Source organism: Leptonychotes weddellii, chromosome 10 (genome assembly GCF_054177405.1).
Source record: "Leptonychotes weddellii isolate Sample4059 chromosome 10, ASM5417740v2, whole genome shotgun sequence".
Taxonomy (NCBI): Eukaryota; Metazoa; Chordata; class Mammalia; order Carnivora; family Phocidae; genus Leptonychotes; species Leptonychotes weddellii.
Genome location: NC_138378.1, coordinates 81,209,297 through 81,223,823, shown reverse-complemented (window position 1 = coordinate 81,223,823; position 14,527 = coordinate 81,209,297). Strand labels below are relative to the sequence as shown.

The following is a 14,527-nucleotide window of genomic DNA, read 5'->3' as shown; positions in this document are numbered from 1 at the left end:
AAATATTCAGAGATGTGGAACAATTATGTATGGAAAGGAATACTTTTAAAAACTGAAAATAACCACAGAGTAGATTTTTTTCCCTGATATGAAACATCATGTTTTAGGGGAAAGGTTAAGGAAATGATTTCAGTTTATATTAAATGGGGAAAAAATCTGATGCTAAAGCAGTATATAAAGTATGATCCTATTTTTGCCTAAAATATTATATATTCCAACATACTACTCATAAATGTAGAAAAAACATAAGAAGGAAGTACATTAGAAGTCTGAGTGATGAGTTATTTTATTTTTCACCCCTATCTGTTTTTCTTAAGTCCTCATAATAAACATTCACTACTTTTAAAATGAGGTATACATCTGTGTTATACTTATTAAAAATTAAATTTTTAAAGATAATATTGTCTAATGCAATAAATCATATGTCTTCTTTGTCTTAAATTTATATAAATTTTAGTCAAGTTTCTAAGTTTGCTGTGGTGACATGCCGTCTTTTAATTGTCTTTTGTCTTCTTAACACCTAACGCGTCTCCAGGAATAGAGCAAACAATCAAATTTGGTTTGGCAAATGAATGAAGTTCATATTTATATGCATAACTCTGGGGAAGATTTGAAGCAGACATTTAGCCTAACTAGATACTTTCCATTTAATTAGTATTCAGGAGGATCAGGAATATTGTGGAAGGATTTTCCTAAGCAATGATTAAAATACCAATGTGGAATTGAATATGCCATGATTCTTGATTTTTCTATAGAATATTCCAGCTGTGCTAATTTATAATGTGTTGTGGGAAATAGGAAAAGGTCAGTATCATATTTGATCATTTTGCTACACTACGCCACTTTTTGTAAATGGATGCTCTTTTCATTTTTTCTTCTTTAAAAACTTGAAATTAGCCTTCACTTCCACTACCTAAACAAAAGTAAAATCAACTAAACATTTTGAAGTTAGAAAGAATATGAATGTAAGTTTACCTACATATAATATCTCAGGCAAAACACAATGTAATTCTAGTTCATAACCATGTAACACATTATAAAGCACAACATCTAAATATTATTTTAAGTCCCTAAAAATTAAGGATGCTTAAACCTCTACAAACTGAGAGGAGAAAAACATGGTAAATTATGAGGGATCAGTGTTTCATAATTATGAAAATTGAATGGTACATTATACTCTTTCAGAAAATTCAAATGTGTTAATGAATTTGATCTTCATAGACATTATAATACCTAGACTATAGCAATACCCTCTTTTTGCAGGTAGAAAAGATGACACATGAAAAGGTTGAATGATAACTGTAAAACCCCACCATCAGTCCTAGTGTTAAGATTGGATTTCAAGTCTTTGGTTTTACCATGATTTCAAGTGGAAATTTGTACCTAGGTGGTCTGTTAGCCCTGTGGTCATTATAAATGTTTATGTGACTGTGTGTTCTAAAGTGATAACATAATGCCAAGACACTGCAAACCGGTGGACATCTTGTGTTACTGATTCCTTTTCGTAGGATTTCTCAAAACAAAATTGATCCTTGTTCTCATTTCTAACCAACTAAGCTGAAGATTCTTTTTGCCTATTAGGTGATTTTCAGTTATCATTTACCATCATGTAGCTAGCAAGACAAATAAATAAAACTATATTTATTTATTTGGCTTTTTCTCTACTCATGTTACAGGCTTGTCTGTAACCTCAAGGACTTTTCTTGCCCTCATGCAGGGAAGGAAAAATAATCAGACTTCTCAGCCCTGTACTCCTAAACAAATGATGAGCAGTTAAGATCATAAGTGGCTTTTGCTTACTAGTTATTCTCCTTCTCTCTGTTTTTTTTTTCTTTAAGAATCAAAACAGTTAAAAAAAAAAAAAGAATTAAAACAATTCAAATGAGATATAGTAAGAAATGAAGTTATCTTCTAAACTTATTTTGTTCTAACAATTTTATGAAAAATATTATTTTACCAACTGATGAATGATTTAAGTGACTGGTAATTAGTTTTAGATTGTTCTTTTTTTATTATTATTTTTTAAATTGTATTTATTTGAGAGACAGAGCACAAGCAGAGAAGAGGGGCAGAGGTAGAGGGACAAGCAGACTCCCCGCTGAGCATGGCACCCAACGCAGGGCTAAATCCCAAGACCCTGAGATCATGACCTGAGCTGAAGTCTGACACTAAACCGATTGAGCCACCTAGCTGCCCCAGTTTTAGATTGGTTTGATTTTGTTACTTGGCATTTATGTACAATAGGTACAATATCTTGAGAACTTTGTGGTGGGTGCTGTGTTTTATCATAGGAATTATCTCAGTCGTTACAGCAACCTTGACAAAAGGACTATTCTCATACTCATTCACAAGAGAGGATACCCAAATTAGGAGAGATTAAGTAACTTTCCCAAATTGTTTACTTTTATGCAAATTTATACTGGCCTCTAGATTAGAAAGAAAATTTCAGACATGGCCAACTTGTGTATTCTTTAAAAATTCATTTATAGTTTTAAAGAACTTAAAGTTAAAACTCCAAGGAGATTTTTAAAACTAGGAAAAGTGAGTTTAGACAGCATTTGGCAGAATAAATAGGGAAGAATCTTAAATATAAGATTATATAAATCTTAAAAATAAGAATGAAGAATGACTTACTCTGATACCCAATAAACTCCAAGTCTATAATAAGTTAAAAAAAAAATCAAAATGGAACCAGAACAAACACTAAAGTGGATGGATTAGTCAATGGCATATGTATCTATACATATGTGCATGTGTATAAACATGTTTACATATATGTGTTGCCTGAATATGTAACTATACATGCACAAATATAAATATAAAAGTATATACACAAATACATAACATGTGATAAAGCCACACTTCAAAGCAGTAAAAGTGAATTGTTCAATAAGTTATATTGAGATGTGTAGATAACAATTTGGTTTAAAGGTTAAGCTGTGTTCTTACACCAAAATACACTTCAAAAGGTAATAAATGATAAATTTAAAAAAATGCCTAGATGAAAATACACACTTATATATATATATATGTATATTATATTTCAACATGGTGTCATCTCTATGTATATCATTCAGAAAAGATATATGTATAAAGATGGTCCATTATAGTTTATATGAAATAAGGAAAAAATTGAAACCATCTGAATATCTAAAAACCAAGGTATGAGCTTTCTATGCTATGATTTAACCATACAACAGTAAACTATTTAATCTTTAAGTATGGCATTGTAGAGTTTTTAAACATGAAAAAAATGTTTAAAATATACCGTGAGCAAAAATATACACACTTTTTTTTTTGCAGAGAAAAAAGAATAAAGCTTTGAAAAATATACATCAAAAGTTAATATCTATTGGAGCGCCTGGGTGGCGCAGTCAGTTGAATGTACGGCTCTTCTGTTCAGCTCAGGTTGTAATCTCAGGGTCATGAGATCAAGCCCCCTGGGGCCTCCACACTCAGTGCAGAGTCTCCTTGAGACTCTCTCTCCCTCTGCCCCTCCCCACTCCATGGGTGCTTGCTTTCTCTCTGTCAAATAAATAAATAAATCTTAAAAAAAAAAAAAAGAGAGGTTAACATCCATTAGCAAAGACACTAAAATTGTAGTGTTTCCTACTTTGATATTTAGGTCCTTCTGTTTCATTTTTCGTATTTCCTAGTGTTACTATATCTAGACTATATATTGTGATATAAATAAAAGCATTTTTAAAAGAAAATAGTTTGAATTTCATTTTTTACATGTGTGTTCAACCAGTACTTAAAAGTTATAAAATCAGCATTTTATAATGCTTAACTTACATGTTGTACAATTCAAGCTCATAGAATAAAATTAGTCATGAATTTTAATTATTTAAAATGATTAATAAGGAAATATGTGTAAAATTAACTCATTTTGATTTGTTTAATATTACCAATTAGGCTTCTTGCTGAAATTCTTTTTTTTTTTTCTTCAAGATTTTATTTATTTATTTGACAGAGACAGACACAGCAAGAGAGGGAACATAAGCAGGGGGAGTGGGGGATGGAGAAGCAGGCTTCCTGCCAATCAGGGAGCCCCATGTGAGGCTCCAGCCCAGGACCCTGGGATCATGACCTGAGCCGAAGGCAGATGCCTAACTACTGAGCCACCCAGGTGCCCCTCCTTGCTGAAATTCTTGCAATTAGGCTCCTAGTGTTTATGTTCTTTGTTTCTCTATCAATCAGCTTACTCTGAAAAGACACTTGTAATAGTATGCACTAAGGCGCAACAAAAATCACTCTTCTTTCTTATTCTCCCTAATCCCTTGGAGTTTCCAATCCTGGTTTCAATAAAATCTTGGTTTGGAAGATGGAATTGTTGTGAGGCTTAAGGGATCCCCGTATTGTCATATTTAGACCATGTTAAACTAAGCTCTATCAAGCAAGGACAAACCTGATCTCTCTTCAAATGTAAACACCTACAACAATGAGAACTTCTTCTATTCATTCATTCATTCATTTAATTACAATGAGAACTTCTCATTACAACTCAGTTCCAAGCAATCCCTGGGATAGCAAGTATTTTAAATAAGGTAGGTCATGCATAAAATTAATTGCAATTCCTGGAGTTCACAAAATGATCCATGGATACTGCAGATCACTTAATAATTGCCAGAATAATCTGTCTTCAGTGTGTTAGGTCACTGAGGGAGACTAGAATTTACTCTTCATTGCAATCAAATGTAGGAAACTAACACATTTTCCTCTGGCCATCTGGTGAGTTGTACATCAAATCAGTAATATGACTTCACTCCTAAAATCTAATTGTTATTCAAACATTAGTAAGGGGAACTAAACAAATAGCTTTAAACTGTTATTCCATAAAATGGAAGGTCAGGCTCAGCATCAAGAGGAGAGTGAACAGCTTCTCATGAATGCTGAATAGAGGAAAAGAAAGTTGTCCTGTAATAATAGAATCTTCCCTTGTTATTGATTGAAGTTCACGTGATTGACTAGGAATTAGGACATGCTTATGTACCTTGATCCTTCATTTCTCATTTTAATTTACACTGTCACATATTTCACACGTAATAAAGGTGAGCTCATTAATTGCACAAAATGAAGCAAGGAGAATATTCAGAGAATGTAGACAAAAAATATCCACTGTTCCTAAGTGTATGTCATAGTAATCACTATTTCATTTTAAATATATTTTTTATAAAATACACACATTCATGAAGGAATTCTATTGTCCTATATACATATTTTTCATATTTTTTCTTCCTGTTGCTGTTTTTTGTTACTGTGATTTTTTTTCTAATTTTCTTATTTCCTGCCTTCCTCGTTGCACACGGTGACCACCAAGTAGTCTGAGTTAATGACTTAATATAAGTAATTCTATATTTTTATGTGTGTGTGTGTTTGTGTGTATGTACACACTCATGCACATAAATACATATATATAAAGGTTTGTCTTTCACAAAAGCGTATTATTTTTTGCACCTTGCTTTTATTCAAATATATCTCATGGAAATATTTCTAAATCCTTTGATTTACTTCTTTTATCTTTTAATATTCCGTGGTATAGATGTACCATAAGGTCATTAGCTATACTATTACTGATGGGAATTCAATTTGTTTCAAATCTTTTACCATTATACTGTAATAAATACTGCAATGAACATCATTCCACTTACATCATTAAATATAGTTATTTCTAAGAAATAGAATACTTAGATTGGGAATATCTTGTCAAAAAAGATATGTATTTCTGAATTTTATGGGTTTTGACCACTTGATTTCATTTTGCACTATATCAACCTATATTTTCACCAGTAAAGGTTTTGTTTGTTGTTAGCCTTTAATTTTTTTTTCAGTGATAAACTTAAAATGATGTATCACTATAGTGAAATAATTTTATTTCACACAGCATATTCCTGAGTGCTTGTGAGTCTAAACAAATTTTCATGTATTTTTGAATATTTTGTAGTTATTACTTCTCTGCTTGCTGGTGGAAATAAATTTTTCCACCTCTATTATTTGTACCTTTAACTTGTTTATGGTTTTTCTACAAACTTTTTAAATGATCTCTATAATCAGATATATCTCCATTTTTTTCCCATAGTTTTGGGTTTCAAGTCTTGGTTATCCCTTAATGATAGATTTTATGTATACTTTCAGAGAAGTCTTAAAAATTTATAAAGAAGCATGTAAATATTCATTTTTTACCATTTCTAAAATTCTTTTAAATTCATTCTCTGACACCTCAGCATTATTAGGCTCTCTGTAGGAATATTTATGAAGGGAGGAGTTGAAGTTCCTGTGGTTAAGGTCTCTATCATTGAAGAGTCTACACCTAGTACTAGAGGGATAATTAGAATTTATTGTTACATGTGGTGTAGGATAGATCTAGAATCTCCTAGATAGCTACCTAGATTTCTCAATGACAATAAGTAATTTATAATCCATTAATTACCTACTGAGTTGGGATAACACAACTTTCCTAATTTATGTTCTCATATACACTGGAATTTTATTTTTATGAATTTCCTATGCTACTCCATTGGGTATTTCTTTTACAATTTCCATATATATTTTATTGTTGTAAATGTGTAAGCTTTCTAATACCTGGTGAAGTTTGTCTCCTCTTTCCATTGTTCTTTAGCAAATCTGTCTTTTTTTTTTAATGTACTTATTCATTCTCATAAACTTTAAAGTCATCTTATCTCCATCCCCCCACCCCAACAACAACAAACAATGGCATCAACAACAAATACATAACCAGTGATTGTTTTCATAATTATTTTAAATGTATAGTAAATTTGGGGAAATTAAATCTCCAATTAAGTGCATAGTATTACTTTCCATCTGTTTAAATGTTATTTGTGTTCTTCAAAACTATGATTAGAATTTTCTTTACCATTTCTGCTGGACCATTCTTATAAAATTCATCCATAAGCATTATCTAGGTTTTGTTTTTTTTTATAGTTGTGGATAGGAGATTTCTTTTTTTAAATTTCCATCTGCTTTTCCAGTAACTATTGCTAGACTAGAAAAGAGGTAGGGTTTTATTTTTTAATGTATTTACCTTGTATACAGCCAAAGTATGAAAGTGAATCAGTTTTAACTGCTTTTCAGTAGTTTCTACTATAATTAACATAAATAGGGTATTATCTCTCCTTTTCTGATGTTATTTCATTTTCTTATTGCATTCATGAGATCCTCCAAAACATCGTTGATTTAAGAAAATAGAGCTAGCCAATATCCCTTTCCACCTCCACATATTACTGGAAATGCTTTTAGTGGTTTGACATTTATAATCATATTTGCTGTCAGTTTTAATGGTCATCTTTTTTTGTTTTCTTTGGAGTTTTTATTTTAAGTGGCTGCTGTACTTTATCAAATGCCTTTTCATTTAATTTTCTCATTAATTTGTGAATGTAAAATTATGTTGGTAGTATTTTTTTTAATCTAACCACCTCTGCATTCATGTAATAAATTCTATTTAAACACAATCTTTTAAAGATAGTCTTTTATTCATTATTATTTTGTGCATTTTTGATAACTGTTCATAAGTAACATTTGTTCTATAGTTTTATCTCTGTGTTTATTTCAAAATATAGGCTCAGTGAAATTTCAAGATGGTATATAAACAAAAGGATAAATTAAATAAATATCCTCATCCCTCTAACAGAAATCACAGCTTTTAACATATTGTTTCTATATTTTTCCATATATAGAGATATGTCAATTTTATATATATACTTTAAAATTTGACATTCTACTCTGTATACTTGTATGTCATATTTCTCTTGCCCCCCCCAAAAAAAACTTTTCCTGACATTATACATGCTTCTATAATTTTATTTTATTTTTTATTTTTTTAAGATTTTATTTATTTATTTGACAGAGAGAGAGAAAGCACTAGCAGGGCAAGCAAAAAAGGAGAAGCAGGCTCCCTGCTGAGCAGGGAGCCCAATGCAGGGCTCAATCCAAGGACCCTAGGATCATGACCTAAGCCAAAGGCAGACACTTAACCAACTGAGCCACCCAGGCACCCCTCTATAATTTTATTTTTTATTGGCTCTGCATTGTGTTCCATCATGATTTTATGAAAGCGTTTTATTTTTTTTTAATTTATTTATTTGAGAGAGAGAGAACAGAAACAGGGGGAAAGGCAGGGGAGAGGGAGAAGCAGACTCCCCGCTGAGCAGGGAGCCTGATGCTGGGCTCAATCCCAGGACCCTTGGTTCATGACCTGAGCCAAAGGCAGATGCTTAACTTTCTGAGCCATCCAGGCTCAGTTTAAACATTTCGTTTTGGTTGGACATTTATTTGAATTTTTTGATTTTTCTTGACTTGTGAATAGTACTATAGAACTTAATAATCAGATCAAAAAATATGCTTATTTAAACATTTATTTATTTATTTATTTATTTATTGGTTTTGCCTATCTTCAACCCCCAGATAGTATATGAGAGAGTCCTATTCTCTGAAACTCTAGTAATCAAAAAGATCGCATGTATATTTGTGTGTATTCTGCATTTTGTTAACTGTTTTTTTTTTTAATTTGTTCAGGTATCATTAACTAAACAGGTATAGATAGAGGTACATGTAAGTAGATTCAATTATAAGGAAATAGATATCCTTTTATTTGTTGATTCACTTGATCATATTTTAGACCAATGACTCCAAAAGTGTGTTCTGCAAACAGATGCAGGTTTATAAACACTACATTAATTGAGATTAAACTATTTAGAAACTTTATAGCAATTTAACAGAGTATTTTTTTTTTTTAAGATTTTATTTATTTGAGAGAGAACACAAGCAGGAGTAGCAGCAGAGGGAGAGGAAGAAGCAGGCTCCCTACTGAGTAAGGAGCCCAATGTGAAGCTCAATCCCAGGACCCTGGGATCATGACCTGAGCCAAAGGCAGCCACTTAACTGACTGAGCCACTCAGGCGCCCCAATTTAACAGGGTATTTTATGCCTGCTGAATTGAAATGTAAAAATTGTAGGCTTCGTATGTATTTTAATTTAATTTTCCCAATTCATTTCCATTATATTTTATAAAACTGTATATGCATGACTGAATAAAAACACAACTAATCTTTCACCACAGATAGTTTGAGAAACATTATTTTAGTAAATTTCCTGTTTTCCCTTTTGAAATTACAAAAATCCATATAAAGGTAAATGATACACAAAATGCATACATAAAAGTAAATTTACATAAACTAACATAGATATATAAATAGTATTCCATAGCAAGGAATAACCTGTAATATTTTGGTGAAATTATTGTTGAGGACCCCGGCAGGAAATGCCTGGTAATTAAAATGTGGCAATTAAAGAGAGAATTTAACAAAAGTACTACTTACAAAGGCGTGAAATTATGATGAAAAAGAATGCTGAAAAACTCCTGGGTGTGGACCAGGGTGAAATCATCCTATCTCCTGGGTTTGTAGAGGGGGCAATTGTTACTGAAGGTCAGTGGAAACTCTAGCTTTAGGGTTTAACTGTTCGATGGGAGATATGGCCTATGGTCAAGGCATGTAACCACTATCAGGTCACAGTCTGCAAGGAAATAGCTGAGGAATAAGCACTTTCAGTACCCTTCTGCCCTTCCAGTTATGTCTATGCGTCACATAGTCCAAACCAACTAGACGCCAGAGTGCGAACGAGCCAGAGTGCAAAGTTGCCCATCGAGGTAGTTCCAGAGCAGGAAGAAGAGGGTAGAGAGAGTATCTGTAGAGGAGGGTGCAGGATATCCTAATGTACATGATCTGAACTATTTGAGGTAGTGCACAAATTAAGAAATAAATTAATATTGTTTAGAAAATATTATCAAACCGTTCTTATATTCTGTAACTCATTTTTTAAAAATCTGTTGGGGTATCTTCTTTTTAAGTAAGTATACGTCTTAACATCATTTCAATGGTTGTGTATGTACTGTTTAATCAAACCTGTTATTGGTTATTTACATTTTTATTGATTTATTCAGTATTATATGTAATGCTACAGTTGAAAACCCTATCGCTGTATTTTTATTTACATCCATGATGATTTCTTCATTTCATTTCCTGAAGTAGAATTCCTCTACTTTTTGGGAAATTTTTAAGGTTAATCATAATCATTCTAAGGAATATTGTAACAATTAAAACAATTGTAACTAGCAGCATATCTGCATGTCCGTTTTTCTGTAGCCCAGTTGCCCATGTCCACATACAAGTGCAGGTTCCTACACACACACGCACATGATATGTGCACTTGCACACATCTGCCTCTCTCTCGCTCTCATTTTGTTAAACATATGTACTTTCTCATGCTTCTTAAATTTGTATTCGCTAGCAAAATGTAACATTTTTCATATCATATTAGCCATTTGTATTTCATTTTCCTGTGAATTGCCTTAAATGTCTTTACACATCTTTATATGGTATCAGTTTTTTTAAAAAAAATCAGTTAGCAAGAGCTCTTCATAAAATCAGGTTAATTAAAACCTTTTATAGTCATGTGCACTGTAAAATTACCCCTGAAGTATATAATATGCTTTCATTTTTTTTGCATTTATTTGTCACAAAATGCTTCAATTTTCTTTTAAATTAATATTTTCTAATGCAATTTCTGCCTTTGTATGATCTTCCAACAAACATAATGAACAATTTTTTCATATTCTTTAAAATTTTTTTTTTTTTAAAGATTTTATTTATTTATTTGACAGAGAGAGACACAGCGAGAGAAGGAACACAAGCAGGGAGAGTGGGGGAGGGAGAAGCAGGCTCTCTGCTGAGCAAGGAGCCCAATGTGGGGCTCGACCCCAGGACCCTGGGATCATGACCTGAGCCGAAGGCAGACATCCAACGACTGAGCCACCCAGGTGCCCCTTTAAATTTTTTTCATTTGTTTTCAGTAAGACTAACATTTTTTGTTTGCTTACCACTCTATGAATTTTAACACGTAGTTCGATCCATGTAATTACCACCATGGCTGGTATATAGAATGGTTTCATCACCTTACCTCGTACTACTTTGTAGTAGTATTCTCCCCTATGCCTAACCCCTAGCAACCATTGATCTGTTCTCTGACCCTACGGTTTGGCATTTTCAGAATGTCATATAAAGGAATCGTACCTAATGCAATTTTTGAGAATGGCTTCTCTTACTCAGCATAATACCCTTCAGAGTCATACAAGTTGATATGTTTAACTATACTTCATTCCTTTTTATTGGTGAATAGTATTTCATTCATATGTAAAAGTACCACAGTTTGTTTATCCCTTCATTTGATGGACATTTGAATTCAGTTTGTTTTTTTTATTATTCTAATTAATTATTTATTACTTATTATTATTTATGTTTGATTATAATTATATCTGCTCTAAACATAAGTTCAAGTTTTGTGTGAATATAAGCTTTCATTTCTCTAGGGTAAATATCTAGGAATGAGATCACAAATTCATACAGCAAATATATATATATAAATATAAAAGAAACTTCCAGATTTTAGAGTTTTTAATATATTTTAGGTACAAGTCCTTTTTCTCAATTTTAGATACAAATCTTTGATTTGAAAATAAATTCCCAAACCCGTGGCTTGCTTTTTCCTTCTCTTACCACTTCATGTCTTAGAGAAAAAAATTAACTTTAATAAAGGTCAATTTACCATTTTAAAAATGTATTTTGGCAGTCTGATGGGTTTTTTTAAGATTTTATTTGTTCATTTGAGAGAGAGAGAGAGAAAGCACACGCGCACAAGTGAGGGGAATGGCAGAGGGAAAGAGAGAGGCAGAGAATTCACACACTGAGTCACAGGGCTCAGTCTCACAACACATGAGATCATGACCTAAGTCGAAGTCACAAGTCGGACACTTAACTGAGTGAGCCACCCAGGCACCCCAGCAATCTGTTTGTTTTTTTTTAATTGGTATGATTGCACAGTATACATTTAATATGGTTATTGATATGTTGGGAGTTTACTTTTTATTTTTTATTTATTTTGCAATTCTATTTTATTTCCTTCCTTCTTTGAATTATCTGTATATTTTCATTATTTCCTTCAGTTTTTATTGAGGGTTTTACTTTTGATTTTTTTTTTTTAGTAGTTGCTCTAAGAGTGTTGTGTTTTTAGTTTTCAGTGTTTTGATTGCAATATATCTTGGCATGGATTTCTTTGAGTTAACCCTATTTGAAATTCTCTGAGGTTTTGGAATTTGTGAATTCATCACCTCACAAAGTTTGGAAGTGTTCAGCCGTTATGTTTAAATATTTTTGTTTTGTACCACACTTTTCTTTTCTTCTGATGCTACGATAACACAAATATTAAACTTTTGGTTTTGCCCCGTAAGTCTCTATGTTCATTTTTTTCCTCAATATTTTTCCTCCCTGTTTTTCAGATTGCATAGTTTCTATTGCTAAATCTTCAAGTTCACTCACATTTTCCTGTTTAATTCCTATACTTCTCTGAAGCCCAATCCATTATTTTTAGTTCAAAACTGCCATTTACTTCTTTATTTCTGTTTCTGTGCCAAGATTTGGTATTGCTCAATTCATTTGAAAAGTGTTTATCTTACTTCCTGGAGCTTCATTTTTATGGCTGTTTATAGTCTTTGTCACCTAATTCCAGCATCTGAATATCTAAGAATTAATTGGTTTCTGTTGTCTTTTTTATTATGACATATCAATGCAATATGACATATTTAATATGTATTATGATATATATCTTTTGTATATAGAGTAATTTTGATTTGTATTCTGGATATTTTGAATACTATGTTCTGGAACAGTAGGTCCTATTTACATCATTTTGAGAATGCTGATTTTTTTGCTTGCTTGCTTATTTTTCCTCTTTTAGGTAGGTTGTGTGAATACCACTCAATGGTGAGACTGGCACCAATTTTTAAATTTTATCTATTTTTTATCCAAATCTTACATACATTTTTCTATCCATTTTTTTCTATTTCTCCACTGCAACAAACTAATTCCTTAAAGACCTTTATATCAAATATTCAAACTTCTTGGAATACTCTTCCAGCAATCCTACCTGCCTAACTTCTTCTCTAGTTTCAGATATCAGCTTAAATATTCCTTCTTCAGAGAAGCATTCCCTGACCACTTTCATACTTATATTTGTATCGCAATTTCTTATTACCTCATAGCACGAAATACAAAGATATTTATCTTACCGAGTATTTGTTTTTACCATTAATATAAACATACTAGGTTTTCACCATAGTAACTGGCACATAGTGGGCACATACCTAATAAACAAATATTTGCTAAATATAGCTTAAAATTATTTCATTATTCAATCTTCAGAGTATATTTCAATTTCAAAGTCATGACATTTTCAATTGTTTATGTGATTTTTTTTGCTTTTCAAGATTTTTTGGGGGGACGTCAGTATAAGTTACCCAAGTACTAGTGACCATAAATAACTAAAATTGTAATCTAAGTTTTTAAAATAGAATGCAGAATAAAATATTTTATTACTACAAATTTGAGATCGACTAGTCTTCAAAAATTAATATACACTGGATGAAATTCAACAACTAAATTGGGGTTTGGGAAGCCTAGTGTTTTAACTCAATAATATGATTTGCATTATTTTCTGTGAAACATTTTAATATTTTTTTCCTAGAGCAATCTATTTTATTATGGGATCAAGACACTTACTTAGAATAACATTATTATAATGTATGTTAGAAAACGTAAGAGCTCTCCATTTCCTACACAATAAACAATAATTGTATCTGTGTTAGTTAGGACTCTTTTGCTTGCAAGTGACAGAAACCCAATGAGCTAGCTAAAGAAAATAGAAGATATATTGGCTTCTGTGACTTCAAATGACTGGCTTCTGAGCTGATTGCTTTCAGGGCTTAAATTTGATCTTTCCATCCACATCTCTTAATGCCAGATTCAAGCTTTCCATGCTTTTCTCTCAGTGCCAGCTTCAAGTTCTCTTACTGTAAAAGGGCTTTAGACATGTCAAATACAACTGTATCATAGTCTCTTGATAAGGGAACAAGAATGTTATTTTCTACCAAGTTTGGAATCCTTAGGAAAAGCACTAATGACCCAGTTTGGGTCATCTGCCCTTCTTTTTTTTTTTTTTTAAAGATTTTATTTATTATTTGACAGAGAATGAGAGAGAGAGAGAGAGAGAGAGCACATGAGAGGGGGGAGGGGCAGAGGGAGAAGCAGACCCCCCGCTGAGCAGGGAGCCCAATGCGGGACTCGATCCTGGGACTCCGGGATCATGACCTGAGCCGAAGGCAGTCGCTTAACCAACTGAGCCACCCAGGCGCCCCATCTGCCCTTCTTAAGATTCTAATCGTGCCAGTGCAGCCACTCTGGAAAACAGTATGGAGGTTCCTCAGAAAGTTGAAAATAGAGCTACCATACAATCCAGCAATTGCACTACTGGGTATTTACCCCAAAGATACAAAAGTAGGGATCCGAAGTGGTACGTGCACCCCGATGTTTATAGCAGCAATGTCCAAAATAGCAAAACTGTGGAAAGAGCCAAGATGTCCATCAACAGATGAATGGCTAAAGAAGATGTGGTATATATA

At 32.4% G+C, this 14,527-nt stretch overlaps 1 protein-coding gene and 1 long non-coding RNA gene across 3 annotated transcripts in view; one reads left to right on the top strand and one right to left on the bottom strand.

The window, feature by feature from the left end:
• Positions 1–14,527, top strand: part of LRRTM4 (leucine rich repeat transmembrane neuronal 4) — a 649,649-nt gene that overhangs the window by 159,114 nt on the left and 476,008 nt on the right. The gene's annotated exons all lie outside the window — the stretch shown is intronic.
• Positions 1–14,527, bottom strand: part of LOC145715916 (uncharacterized) — a 396,987-nt gene that overhangs the window by 355,140 nt on the left and 27,320 nt on the right. The window lies entirely within an intron of this gene.